Genomic DNA, 15562 nt, shown 5'->3' with positions numbered 1-15562 from the left:
ATTGGAGAGGGCAGTGATCCGTCTCAATGATAAACCTCGAGCCGGCTAGATAGCATGACAATTTCTGAACGGCCCACACGAGACATGCACACTCTTTCTCGGTGGCGCTATACGCCTGCTCACGACTGGTCAGCTTACGACTAGCATACAGGACGGGGTGTTCTACTTCTCCATTTTCCCGTTGGCACAGTACAACGCCCATGCCTCGCTCACTAGCATCGCACTGAACAACTAACCCTTTGGAATAGTCTGGCGATCGTAGCACAGGCTGGCTTGTTAGGGCACTCTTTAGGGCGCTAAAAGCTCTTTCCTTTGTCTCGTCCCAGACGACTGTTTGAGGCTCTGTCTTTCTTAGAGCATCCGTCAGGGGAGCCGCGATATCAGAGTACCTAGGGATGTACCTCTGATAGTAGCCGGCGACACCCAAGAACGACCGAATATCGGTCTTGGTGCGCGGTTGCGGAAAGTCTCGCACAGCGGCCACTTTTATTTCAGAGGGGCGGCGACGACCCTGACCAATCACGTGACCGAGGTAGACAACCTCGGCCTGTGCTAACTGGCACTTAGGAGCCTTGACTGTCAAGCCTGCTTCGCGCAGGCGGGTTAGCACTGCCCGCAAGTGTGCCATATGCTCAGACCAGGATGCGGAGAATATCGCTACGTCGTCTAGATACGGTAAAGCGAATTCTTGCTGTCCCCGTAACACTTTATCCATGAGGCTTGAAAAACAGTATGGCGCGTTCTTCAAACCAAAACTCAACACTTTAGGACGGAATGTTCCCATTGGTGAAATGAACGCCGCATACCTACTAGCCTCTTCTGTAAGTGGAACCTGCCAATAACCCCTGACAAGATCTAGGGTGGAAATAAACTGAGCGCTACTAACTTTCTCAAGGCGCTCCTCGATGTTAGGGATCGGATAAATTTGATCCTTAGTGATGGAATTAAGCCTGCGGTAGTCGACGCAAGGACGAGGTTCCTTGCCCGGTACCTCAACTAAAATCAAAGGGGAGGTATAATCACTCTCACCTGCCTCAATAACACCGAGCTGTAGCATTTTCTTTACCTCAGCCTCCATAATATCGCTCTGGCGGGGTGACACCCGATACGCCTTGGATCGTACTGGCTCTGGGGAGGTAAGTTCTATATCATGAGTAAGTACAGAAGTCCTACCAGGCCTCTCAGAGAACAGACCTTGAAACTCTTGTAATAGCTGGTGTAGTTCGGTTTTCTGCTCAGGCGACAGCGGTGCTTTACTGATAAGGTCACTAATGACTTGACCGGTGTCTTCCCTGTTCGTCACTGAGCCTAGTCCCGGAAGCTCGACCGGAAGCTCTTCAGGAACGTTTACCATCATGCACACCACTGCTTCCCTTTGTCTATAAGGTTTGAGCAGATTACAGTGGTAAACTTGCTGTGCTTTCCGCTTTCCTGGCAGACTTACCACGTAGTTAACGTCCGACAGTTTCTGAACAATTCGTGCTGGGCCCTTGCTGTGCTTTCCGCTTTCCTGGCAGACTTACCACGTAGTTAACGTCCGACAGTTTCTGAACAATTCGTGCTGGGCCCTCCCACTGCACGTCTAGTTTGTTGTTTAGCGATGTGCGCAATATCATGACCTCATCGCCAACCTCAAAACGACGGGCCCTGGCTGTCCGATCATAATAAACCTTGGCCCTCTGCTGGGCATTTGTCATTGCTTCACCTGACAACTCCTGTGCCCTTCTTAAGCGTTCGAGGAGCTTAAGCACGTACTCCACCACGACTGGGTCGTCGCCCCTACCTTCCCATGATTCTCGAAGCATGCGAAGCGGAGATCGAAGCGAGCGACCGTACACCAGTTCAGCTGGCGAAAACCCCGTAGCCGCATGCGGCGCGGTCCTTAAAGCAAACATCACCCCAGGCAGACACAGCTCCCAGTCAGTTCGATGTTCAAAACACAACGCTCTCAACACGCGCTTCATGACGGAGTGGAGTTTCTCAACGGAATTCGACTGTGGGTGGTACACTGAGCTGTGTAACAGCTTTACCCCACACCTTTCGAGAAAAGTTGTCGTCAAAGCGCTAGTAAACACTGTGCCCTGATCTGATTGGATTTCCGCAGGAAAACCAACTCGCGCAAATATGGACAGTAGTGCATTAACTATCTCAACTGAGCTGAGTTCTTTAAGCGGCACTGCTTCAGGGAACTTTGTCGCTGGGCAGATCACAGTCAAAATGTGTCTGTACCCCGTGGCTGTTACCGGCAGAGGTCCCACTGTATCAATAACGAGCCGTCTAAAAGGCTCCGTTATGATAGGTACCAATTTCAACGGCGCCCTTGATTTGTCCCCTGGTTTGCCCACCCGCTGACAAGTGTCACATGTCCTCACGAAATGGTCTGCGTCCCGAAAACACCCTGGCCAATAGTACTCTTGCAAGAGACGGTCCTTAGTTTTCTTAACTCCTAGGTGTCCGGACCACGAACCCCCGTGTGACAAGCGCAGCAGATCCTGACGATAGCATTGAGGCACGACCAGCTGATCGAACTCCACTCCTCGGCGGTCTAGATACTTCCGGTACAGGACTCCACCTCTTTCCACAAAACGCGCAGTTTTCCTGGCGATACCTTCTTTGACATTGCAGCGCACGTTTTCCAGGCTGCCATCCTTTTTTTGCTCGGCTATCAAAGCCGTCCGGCTGACTTTTAGCAACCTATCAAGTCCGTCTGACGTAGGCGCGATGAGCAAATCAGTAGATAGCTCTTCTAACTTTCCCGTGTCGGGCATTTCCTCTCCAGTATCTGGCGCCTTTAACGTTACAGACTCAAGTTTATTCAGTTCGGGCGTGCTCGGAATATCAGCTTGCTGCGCCTCTGACCCTTTTTCGTTGTTTGATAACGTCGGCCCCGCAACTACCGCCTTTGCAGCGAGCTCCCGAACCTTCGATCTGGTTAAGGCCTGAACACTAGCTTCACCAAACAAAAGCCCCTTCTCGCGCAGGAGGTGATCGGACCTGTTTGAAAATAGGTACGGGTACTGGGGTGGCAGCATAGATGACACTGCCGCTTCTGTCTCAAGCGCTCCGAAAGGTCCTTCAATAAGCACCTTTGCTACTGGCAGACACACGCTATGAGCTTCCACGGCTTGCTTGATCCACGCGCACTCGCCCGTGAACATATGGGGTTCTACGTAAGATGGGTGAACTACATCCATCGTAGCTGCGGAATCGCGAAGCACTCGGCACTCTTTCCCGTTCACGAGGAGGTCTCGCATGTAAGGCTCGAGAAGCTTCATGTTCTCGTCAGTGCTGCCTATTGAAAAAAACACAACTTTTGGTGTTGTTTCCGGACACTGCGCCGAAAAGTGACCCGGCTTCTGGCACGTATAACAAACGCCCGCTCGCCTCATCTCGAACCGCTTTCTGCGTTCGGCTTCGGCTGCCGCCGTCTCCTTAGGTTCGGTCGCACTGCTTCCACTCGCATCCGCACAACGCGTGTTCCCCTTTGCTCTCATGGGTGTGAACTTCGGCCTCTCAAACTTCGAGCCAAATTCACCCTTTTGACCGTCCTTAGCTCCGCGAGCTCGACGCGTCACAAACTCCTCGGCTAGCTCAGCGGCTTTAGCCACCGTACAAACGTCTGGCCTATCCAAGACCCAGTATCGCACGTTCTCCGGTAACCGACTATAAAACTGTTCTAGCCCGAAACACTGCAGAACTTTATCGTGGTCACCAAACGCTTTCTCTTCTTTGAGCCACTCCTGCATGTTCGACATAAGCCTATACGCAAACTCTGTATATGACTCACTTCTGCCTTTCTCATTTTCGCGAAACTTCCGACGGAACGCCTCCGCAGACAGCCGGTACTTTTTTAGCAGACTCGATTTTACTTTGTCGAAATCCTCTGCTTCCTCTCTATCCAAGCGAGCGACTACGTCGGCCGCCTCGCCGGGTAACAAAGTGAGCAAGCGCTGTGGCCACGTTTCCCGAGAGAACCCCTGCTTCTCGCACGTTCGCTCAAAGTTAACCAGGAACAAACCAATGTCCTCTCCAAGCTTAAACGGCCGCATCAGGTCAGTCATTTTGAACAATACGCGTTCTCCTGCCTCTCTACCTCGAGACGCTTCATTTCCAAAGCGTGTTCGCGCTCTTCTTTTTTCTCTTGTTGCTCTCGCTCTTTCTGTTCTTTACGTTCACGCTCTTCTTTTTCTTTCTGTTCTTTACGTTCACGCTCTTCTTTTTCTTTTTGCTCTTTAAGTTCGCGCTCCTGTCTTTTTGACCTCTCCTCAATAGTCTCAAGGCATTCCGACAGCTCGTCATCCTCAGCCTCTAACTCAAGAATAGCCTTTAGCAGTTCAGGTTTTCTTAGTTTGTCTGAGACATCCAGACCCAACTCTCTTGCAAGCTCCAACAATTTCGGTTTGCGCAACGACTTCAAATCCATGGCTGCTCTGAATGCTGCTTTCTCTACTGCTTATTATTGTCTTGCCGCAAACTAACCCGGCAGCAACGACAACCACAATTACCAGCTCTGTTTCTGACACTAACAAAAGCCTGGCAAAGCTCAGAAGAAGAAAGTCCCGCACTCACCAAACCTCGCAGGCAGGAATTCCGCGCAGTCGTTCCGCTGCAGGCAACCAGTCGTCACACAGGGCTCGTTGCACTGCTCCCGGATCGTCGTTGAGCTGCTCAGCATACAGTCAACTGCATCTCTTTGCTGCTGGCCTCCGTCGTCGCGATCTCGCCGCTGGCAGACAGTTGTTTGAAGTCGGAGGCGATCTCACCGCTGGCAACCAGATGTTTGAAGTCGGAGGCGATCTCACCGCTGCCAACCAGATGTTTGGATCTGACTGCTGGTACGATCTGTTGGGAACTCGGCGCTGACGCCCGTGGTTGTACCTGGGTCGCAAGCCCCAAGGGTAGCGTTGGCCTGGCGGCCTGGGGTACAACTGGAAGCATCCGAAGGTCCCGGCAAAGCATGAGTCGACTGGTAACAACGAAACAACTTGTTTATTTTAACATCGCAAAGAGTTGGCGGTCAGGTTGACCGAAGTAGAGAGACGGGAGAGCACTTCACTCAACAGAAGAAATCGGAGCCCTCCTTTTGGCGTCCGGGGGCAGCTGTTTTTATACTCTCGCAGTTGAGGGCAAGAAGGAACCCCTCAAAAGACGAGCACGTGAATGTACAATGGGCTAATGGTGACGCACACTGTCGTAGCGATGCCGTAGCACCATGTCGAGCACGATCTCGTAGCACCCTGTCGTGGCGCTGCCGGTCGGACACAATGACTGTAATGAGAGGATGGTCCCTGCTTTGGCATCGCCTGTTTCGGGCATAATGACTGGAACGAGATCCCTGCTTTGGCATCGCCTGTTTCGGGCCCAATAACTGGAATGAGATCCCTGCTTTGGCATCGCCTGTTTCGGGCACAATGACTGGAATGCGAGGATGATCCCTAGGCGGTCGCATCGCCGCAGTCGCGCCTGGAAACACCTGGCGATGAGTGTTGCGGCGACGACGATCGGGCCAAAATGTCCGCCGCCCCGCCGCAGTCGCGCCGGCAAAACCACGTGTCGCAGGCGAAACGCAACAGCGCCAGACCAGGCCTGTGGGAATAACAATTAAGCATTGGTATTCGGCAACTCGTTCTCATAAATGAAACTTCAAATTTTCTTTTTTCAACGCCAACGGCTGTTCCAAGGGAATATGAGGTGCCGAAAATCGGTGTTATTTAATGCTCATGATTCGACATATTCTTCTTGGACCGAATTTTTTTAGATCTTGCAGAGGTGATGTATGTCGAATGTCTTAGGATCTTGAGTACCGGGCCTTTAAGGGATTCTGCCCCTAGTACGTCTGCTAACTCGTTTAAAGTGAGTCCCATGTGCCGTGGTACCCATACCAGATGGATGAGGCGTAAATGTTGGAGGATAGATGAATAAAATTCTTGGAGAATTGTAGTTTAATTGGGCACTGATAGATCAGAACAAACGGACAAGACGTCGGTTATGATTACGGCTGAATAAATAGGAGTGGGAATTCGTTTTCGTAGACCTAGAATGATCGCCAAGAACTCTGCCTGAAATATCGGCGTAAAGGAGGGGCAATCTAAGAGCGAAATACCAATTTATTGATGGCGGAAAAATGCCAACTCTTGTCGGCTGTTCTGTTCTGAGCCCCCTTCGTCTTCCTCGCACTCATAGTGCCAGCGCCCGAGCTCCCTTGCCGCTCTTCGTCCTTGCTATATATACATATATATATATATATATATTCTTAAAACGCGACTATCTCTCTCATAGAGTCACGTATATGACCCCACATTGCACACGCATCATTCCTACAGTTTCGTTGCTCCCGTTATGCTAGCGTGAAATGCAGAGATGAAAAGAAAGAATGGTTTCAAACTGTCGAGAAGCGCGAGGCCTTCGTGTATAGGGTCTCTACAGGGCCCGGTCAATTGCTTTCAATTGAAGACGGCGCGGCTTCATTGACGCGTACACGTGAGCGCCTGTTTACGGCCCGAGAAAGAGCTCGTCGGTTGTAGCCGGCGCCACGAGATTTTACGCATGGAATTATGCACCTACTCCGGGTACTTTTCATTCGGAAAACACCAGATACGCATGATCGCCTCTCTGGGCTTAACAATGACAACTAGCAGAAACATTGACAGGCGCTGGTTTGCAATTGTCATTTATGAACCACCAATTTTCTGTTGCTGTTGTTATTCGCGTAAAGAGGCACTAAAAAGGTAAAAATAGAGCATGTCGCTTTTACTGAAAGTAGAGGACTTTTCCTTTTTTTTTTTTGTACACGCTATAGAATGGGATAAAGATCTAAGGACAATGGGAGACGAATCCTTTCGATTCTCGAAGTCGTTCCCTGTGACGTCACAAATCAGGCCAACTGCTAGTCAATATACCCATCAATTGTTGATTACGAACTGCTTGCTGTACCCTAATATAAATGGGCATTAATTCTGGCAATTCCTGCAACTGTTCTGGGAAGAGCCGTCTTGTTTAGTTCCGTGCACCGAAACCTGCAAAAAGACTGCGATACCTGTGAAGTCTGACATACGAAAGCGAAGTTAATTATAGCGTGCAGGCGCTGCGAGGAAAGAAAAACTATTCCTTCAGTATTGATGATGGAACGCGGCATGTCGAACATTCCGTCAAACATGTATCAGTGCCTGCAAAGAAGTGATCGTGTGGTCAGTGTGCAGACTGAAGTGAACTAAAGTCACATTGCCAAAACCACGATATGATTATGAGGCACGCCGCAAATAATTTCCGGGGGACTCCGGAAATTTGGACCACCTGGGGTTCTTTAACGTGGACCTAAATGGGTTTTTTTCACATTTTGCCCCCATCGAAATGCGGTCGCCGTGGCCGGGATATGATCCCGCGATCTTGTGCTTAGTAAGTCAACACCATTGCCACTAAGAAACCACGGCGGGTCACATTGGGGAAGCAGAAGGTTCACTGAACCTGCAAGTCGATGTTCGTGTTTTTTTTTAATTATTGCTGCTACTGGACAGAATTGGCAAAAACAAACCACGTGCACAAATGTGTATACACCGTCACTGAACGGGTTAATGAATAAGCTCCTCCCGCCTTGCCAACGCTTAGTTTAGAAGAACTATGGTGTACCAGTCAAATCTGATCTGGAGTTGTGTCGGCGTCCATTTTAAATAATAACGTTTCTATACAGCTTTGATCTATACGACTACGGCCACTTGAGTCGCGCCAAGTAAACAGAACAGAGGGTGTTGTGATATATACAGACAGAACAAATAAAAATTCCCGCAGAACAAACGCATTTTTCGGGACACAATCGGAAGCGAAGCTGATGGCACCAAGAAACAACTGACTGTGGCAGTGTTCGCATCGGCGTCTGTCTTGCGTGTGTGCCGCGGTTGATCAGTGGCGTTCTGCTGCGGAGCCAGGGTCGCGGGTTCGATTGCTGGCGGTCTCGATTTGTGACGGTGGCAAAATACAACTACGGGAATGCGTTGTGTGTTGACGTTAAAACATCCATGCAGTTGGTCAAGATTAAATTAACTCCTCCATTTCGCTATTTCTCGCCATGACGCATTGCCCATGGCGTCAACAACGGGTGCACAGGATATCGGTATATGCTTAACTCCCGTTCATCATGAGAACCAATGACGCGAGCGACGATAGAAGGCACGATACTACAAACGTTCAATCAAGTTTTAATTTGCTGTCTTGCAGCATTATAAAGGCATCAGAGCTGAAGCTTTGAACGTGCATTATTCAACGTATCGGGTGATTCCAATTACCTCAGAGAGTGACTTCTATTAGTGTGTTGATACGAATGCTTATTACAGATTACAACAATTATTAGGGCAAAAAAATCGCCAGGCATCGCGCTATTTGCGCTTACCCGCCAGGGTATTTTTTTAGCAGTAAACAAAGCGCACCACGCAACTCAACCGGTTTTAGCTGCGTGCTTGCATCTAGGCACGCCTTTGTCGTTGTCATGGTTACGTACAGTTGAGCGCACTTCCATTCGGGACTCGCCTCCGGTTGTGGCCGCAAATCATACACAAGCCTTCTTGAAACTTTCGTAGGCTTTCACCGCCGCACACACACACAAAAAGTAAAAAGAAAATGCACGAGCGTCAAGGTTCATTTCAACGCGAAATGCCAGCGCCAAGCACTCCTTTTGAAGCACTCGAAGTGCTTACAATTTTTTCTCCCACGTCAACCAGGTGTACAGCATGCGCAACAGCGTGACTAATCAACTGCTTGTCACCACAACGTGAAAGAACACCGATAGGTGCATGCCGATCGAAGCAGCAGCGCGAAGCAGTCGCATTTCCCTGAAGTGATATCACTTCCCCTGAAATCAAGCGTTCTATTTCTAATGCCAAGTATACGGGTTACGTATATACCTTACCCGATCAATACATGCGACGCGCACATTCAATACGAGGCCGGAGCGCGCAGCAAGGACGTCGTCGCACGTACAAGCGCGTATTGCCTTCAAGTTAATTGGACGCGAGAACGCGCGGCCCAACGGCATTCTTTCTCTTTTTTCTTATCTTGCTCCGGTGGTCTCATTTTGATGAAAGTTATGTTTATTTGTCTGCCCGAAAAATAGACGAAGTGACTTATCCGCAAATGGAATTACTAAGCATTGTTAAACATCGGTATGCGCGCGAGAACTGATGGCTGTAGGGGGTTCTTATCATATTTATACGTCGTCGTTATTATGCATGTATAAAAAGGTTAGCTCGAACGAAATGAAAGCATTAGGCTGCGTTCACTCGCCGGAATATTCCACGCGCTGTAATTAACGCTAGGAAAGCCGCGAGCGCGCTTCCCGCTACGAATCGCCGAAGGAAAATGGGCGTTGATTGCCTCTTTTATTTTCTGGGTCACGCGCGACTAATGGCGGCAGCGGCTTAATCCTCGCTTTTATCCTGTGTGAGCCGTCAGTTTGCTAATTCTTCCTCTAACATCGCCCATTCTACTTTCGCTCAAAACACGTACATATTTTTTTCTCCCTCTCTCTCTCTTTAGTCATTATCAGCTTTATTAAACGACTTGCCATTCTTATTCTTGAGACATGATCGCCAGCTTCTACAGGTTGTTTCTTGCCCCCTAGTAACTTTTTTCTCTGTTGATTTGAGCAACGTACCTGACCAAAGGACGTCGGAATTAATTGCGTGAACTTTCATTTTTTTTTTTTCGAACAGACAAGTCATCACACGTCACAGCACTTAACCACTTTTTGCCAGATTTTTCTTGCCTAAAAATAATAATACTTGACTTTCACTTAAGCGCGCTTGTAAATTGTTTATGACTCTTAACATGCAAATGTAGTTTCACACCTTCTGCTATACTCCACGCAGAGTGAAATTAGGGTGCTTGCTACGGAAAAGTGAAACGGGCGCCTATAGTAAGAAATAATGCTTTGATATGATAATGTTTTGTCACTTCTACGTCCGTTGGCTTGCACGGTGCATCATATAGCCTGCAGGGGGTGGCACACCGTACATGTGCACCCCCCCCCTTCCCGAAATTTCGGTGTTCGTATGGGGCCCCCTTGCTCTCCCCTCAACCTCTTCGTCCCCGGTCAAGTTGGTGCCCTCCCCCTACTGCTCCCCCCCCCCGCCCGTCCGAAAAAAAAAGTTCTGGCAACGCCACTAGCAGCCTGCATAACCAGATAGCATTGAAGGAATAACATCTGCAATTCGCGCATCCCGCGACTATATTCTTGGGAGCGTTAAGTCTTGTTGAACGTATTGTTTTCTGTGTAGATGGGGACGCCGACATTGTTTTATTGGACAAATACACATTACGTGAGAATCCCGCTTCTTTCCCACGAAAAAGTACTGGCATGGCATATTATAACTTTTTTCTTTGCGCTAAGTGAAAGCCCAAACACTGAAACCTTAAGAAAAAACATTGCAAGCGCTAGAGAACCGGGCCCTAAATAATTTACTATAGTACTTCTTTATACAGACCGCGCTTTCGGTATACCAGGGACGTATTCTTAGATGATCACTTTCGTCGATACCAATGCATTCGCTTGACGTAGGTCTCAACCAGCCAATCAGCTCATCCGGTTTCGCTCAACCAGCTAATAAGCGCTCACTGACAGTGTTATCGATCGCCGAAAGTGTCCGTCCGAGAATACGTCCCTAGGCGGTGAATACATCATGACGTCACAATACAGTGCCTGACTCCGATCCTGTGACCGCTGCGGCTGGCGCACGCGATGCCAGCCGAAAGAAACAGGCGCAGCGCTATAGTCTACTTTCTTTGAGAACCACCATATTTATATGCTTACATTGCCACACGACTTCAGCACATTTCTCTCTGTCATGATGTCACGTGAATGCAGATGACGCGAGGGACGGCCTTTTAAGATAAGTTTAATATAAATTATTTTATTTTATTTTAAGATGTCTTTCCCGACCTTAACGCTTGCTAACTTTATGAATGAGAAGACAGACACCGACCTCAAGATGTTCAGTAAAGTTAGCATATCTCATAAAGGGAAAGCCTAGGCTTGCTCGAAGGATCCCTTCGTGAACAAGACTTTTGTATGCATAGGAAACCAAAACGTTACCATTACATCAAACCTTTTATAGTATCTGTCTGTTTTAATATTTCATCAAGTTCAGTCCTGGACCCCACTGGACTGTGTATACTCTCGGTTCATGCACTTGGTAACTGCGGTCCTTTCACTTGCGAGAAGCTTGTGATACAGATTCTGCAACTTTAGAATACTTTATTTGCCAGTATTTCTTTGAGTCCCATTCTGACTTAGGAGCTATAAGGTTTTACACACACACACACACACACACACACACACACACACACACACACACACACACACACACACACACACATATATATATATATATATATATATATATATATATATATATATATATATATATATATATATATATATATATAAGCGACCTAGAATGAAGTGGAAATTCATTTGAAAATATTAGCGCGTGCCACATTTTCAGACAAATGAGCAAACACGTCCTTGAATTAGATTGACTTTCCAGAGCGCGCATGGGCAGGCGCAGGAAAAACAAGCGCGCGCAGACGCACGTACAACGCTCACTTTTCCTGCATTCTTTACTTCTCGCACTGCAACAATGACGAAATGGGATCGGAGTTTCTTTTTAACTGTATCTCGGCAACGGCAAGTCGTGTTTGGCAGACGAAACGAAATATCTGCACAAAACCATCTAATTGCGGCAAGATCCGTACACCTCTTTATTTCTGGTCACGGTGCGTCTTGCGCCAGTATGACTGCAGAAACCTGGGGCCGAATCTTATAACGGTTCGGTTGGGGAACCGTTCTTTTGGCCTCACCTGATTGGCCAAAATTTTGATTACGTCACAAGTCGTCAGAGGCAGCGGGGCGGTATCGCAATTTTCGAATACGTCACGCATCTGTCAATCATCTTCAAAGCGAACCGGTCGTAGGAACCGGAGAAGGGGTAGTCCGCTTTCGGTTCCGTTGCTGTGGCTTGGCTGTTGGCTTGTGACCCTGGCCGCGCGCGCCGGTAGCGCGCCCCCGGAGACGCGCGGGCGTCGCGCGCGCGCGTGCGTTGGTTGCTTCGGAGGCTATGGCTTGCCTTCGTCGTCTGCTTGGCGTTGCTCTTTCGGTGTCGACCACGGCTGGAAATGCGATACGCTTTCGAAGAAGTGACGGATAATGAGTTGCACCGCCCTTGCTGGCTTTCTAAGTAGACCTTTTGCAAGCTACGCTATCAAATGGAGGAGACTCGGGTGCAGGCGTACGAGTGGCCATTCCACGCAGAGGAAGGGATATTGCGCGCTGCGGTTCATCGCCGCCGGCCTGCAGCTTCCAGAGCTCAGTCGGACGCGAAGCATTATTCGGAATTGCCTAGATCTCTGCTGCCGGCATTGTCCACAAAGTTGCTCTCGCAATTACTGTGTTGGCCGGTTGAAGGGCTGGGTCAGCTTTGCCGTGACTTCAGCTTCAAAGTCAATGCCAAGGAGATATTTGCATGGTGAGATCGAATTCCCAGTGCTATCGCCAGTGTGAACAGCTCGCAGATCGCCGTTCAGCAGTCAGAAGGGTTCAACCTAGGCGGGTTCAGCGCTTCCTTCTTTCGGCTGATAAAACTATACAGTCAGGACGGGAACGTATTGTGGAGCTCTCTTATATGGCTGCCCTTTTTTCTCTAGTTCGGGAGTGCCATACTTTGTTACTCAATTTCACGGCACAGCGCGCACCGTCAGCACCACACTCTTCGATTTGACTTCGCGCAGGCAATGCAGGGCCCGTATACCGTAATGTTCGATTTAAGTTCCACTGCTTCTATCACGCGACGCGCCGTGGGGCAGATCGCAGGGATAGCGGCAGCGCGGCGGCGAGCGAGTCATGTCCGAGCCGATGACGAAGGGCGAAAAAAGAAGGAAATTTTATATAGTCGGCTAGTAAAGGTGTCCCTAAGAACCAGTTCACGGTTTTGTCGTGCTAGCTACTTGAGAAGTGCTGGTAGTGCGTTCCTGTTGCATGCATCGTGCGAGCTCCTGGTAGCAGACGACATAGCCATGCGCTCTGCCAACTCCGTGGCCAACTCATTTACGCTTACGATACCGCCTGTGGGCTGCGAATGAAAAAGGATGGCATTAATAAATTACTTCTGCATTGCGTAAACGCCCGACACCACAAGTTTATATTTCAAAACTTGGCGTATAATATTTAATTTATATTTTACATTCATTTAGCAAGCAGAAACATTCTGCAATTCCTCGATTAGCTCGTCATATAATGACGTACACTTCAGAGGTGGCACCCTCTCATCTATTGGTCGCGTACTCCCCTTCTTCCACCGCCGGCTTGGGAGTGGCACATCTAATGACGTAAGCGGCGAAGTGGACGGTTCGTATTCCGAACCGTTATAAGATTCGGCCCCTGCATCTATCTGTTCCGCCCGCTTGTCGTTCTTCAGTTACGCGTCAGGACCGTAACTCGTTTCCCCTGCTCGTCATGCTTTCCCCTCTTTCTTTCTTTCAAAACTCGTTTCTGGGCTACTTGTTTCATGCTAATAAATGAACACTGGCAAGCGAAGTTTCAAGACGGCACAAGCGAAGACACACGCACGGGACAAGCGCTTGTCCTGTGCGTCGGTGTCTTCTCTTGTCCCGTCTTGAAACTGGCGCTTACTGCAGTATTCATTCTCTTTCTTCCTTTCTTCCTTCCTTTCTTTCTTTCTTTCTTTCTTTCTTTCTTTCTTTCTTTCGTGAGCGCGGAACTCTTCCTGTTCGTAAATGGCTGATGTGCGCTAACTCTGGTTCCAATATACGGCAAGTCTTACCCGATAACTCCAATAGAGCTGCTATAACCACCGCTCATTTACAAGCAAAAAAATATCACAGCTTAGTTGTTTTGACAATTTTTCATTATGTTTGAAGGTGGCATCAACGTTATAATATTTACAAAGGCAAAGGCAATATACACTTAAATTAAGCGCATGTTATATTACACGTACGCTGTAATAAGAAGCCTGGCGCCATGGTTACCTTTGATTCGCTCCCGTAAAATTTTACTCCCATCGATTTTAGGCCTCGCGACAAACATTTAAAACATCCACACTTACGCGTATGTGCATTATTTAACGTAAATGGCACCGTTTAGGTTTTACATGCTCAAATGTGCGCATCTACGTAAGTTACCATGTTAATAGTCATCTAGCTGAAGTTGACGCTGTCTGTACATATATACAGGGTGTCCCAGATAACTTTAGCCAGAATTTAAAAATATGCGAATTCCACGTAGTTGGACAGAATCAAGGTAATGTAGTTTGCCGTCGCTTGGAGATACTCATATTAGTTGTTTTTTTTATTCCGCCTAATTAGATAACTACGTAATTGTTCTGCTCTTGCACCGTGTTTCGAACTGATGCGGAGCGCAGCGCATGGTGTTGTTTGTTGCTGTGGTGTCTAGTGACTCAAGTTAGCGTCAGAGAGGTTCACACATGAGCGACACATACCCAGTGAAACATACCCACGGGAACGGCCCACATTTTCAGATTGCACTGTCTACTGGATTGGGCCCCGAAAATGGTCAGGTGCCAGATACTCGTTGCAGAAAACTGGGCTTAACCCGCCAAGAATGCTTCGCATTAAAAGAGCCGAATTCAGTGCATGTCGGAATTCTTCGAAGCGAAGTTGACGGCACGGTTGGCATTGACGGCATAGCTTGCAATTTTCTATCGATATAAAACAGCCGGATGTCAGCACTTTCTCCACCCATGGAAAGTCAATTCTCGCTGACGCTGCACAAGTTTCGAAGAGGCTTCACAGCAACGAAGCACGCTCGCTCGCAGCCTCCGAGATGGTTTCGCGGTTTCACGCAAGACGAGATGGTTTCGCGGCCACACGCAAGACACGAATCGAATACGCACCGCTTTGCGCACGCAGTCGTTGCCGGTTTCAGATCATTCGGCAATCGTCGCCCCGTTTCTTAGCGCTCTTTCTCAAAAAGCCTCTACAAGAGAGGAGGTGGTTACCACGGCCAGTAACGGCATAGCAGGCAGCGTAACCGCGTAACTGCGCGCTTCGGCACGTTTTCTTATCACCTTTATACCGAAGCAGCGTATGCAGGAGAATGTCCTGATGCCAACAGGGAAACCTTGTAGAACATTTCACCCACTCCACGCCAAATGTAGTTGCATTAGCACGGTATGCTTTAACATCTTTTGTTTGCATCAGCGACATTAGTATAGGGTGTCCCAGCTAGCTTTGGCCAAGTTGAAATACCATGGTGTAAGACACGATTGTAAGACCTATGGTGTTCGGTCGTCAGAGGTCGGACGACCGAATGCCGCAAGGCCTATGATTGTATCTTGCACCATGTTTTTTTAAATCTATTTTTCTTTTTTGGTTGGACAGCTTGGCTAAAGTTAGCCGGGACACCCTGTATATGTAAAAGTAGTCACTGCAGTTATGTTATGCTGGTGGATCCTGTTTTCTTCATTTTTTGTGCAAAGGTAGCCTGCTCTAATCCGCCGCGGCACGTACAGCTTAGTGGTTATGGCGCTGCTGAGCTCAA

Source organism: Dermacentor variabilis, chromosome 5, assembly GCF_050947875.1.
Source record: "Dermacentor variabilis isolate Ectoservices chromosome 5, ASM5094787v1, whole genome shotgun sequence".
In the NCBI taxonomy this organism is placed as follows: Eukaryota; Metazoa; Arthropoda; class Arachnida; order Ixodida; family Ixodidae; genus Dermacentor; species Dermacentor variabilis.
This window is presented reverse-complemented; position numbering follows the sequence as displayed.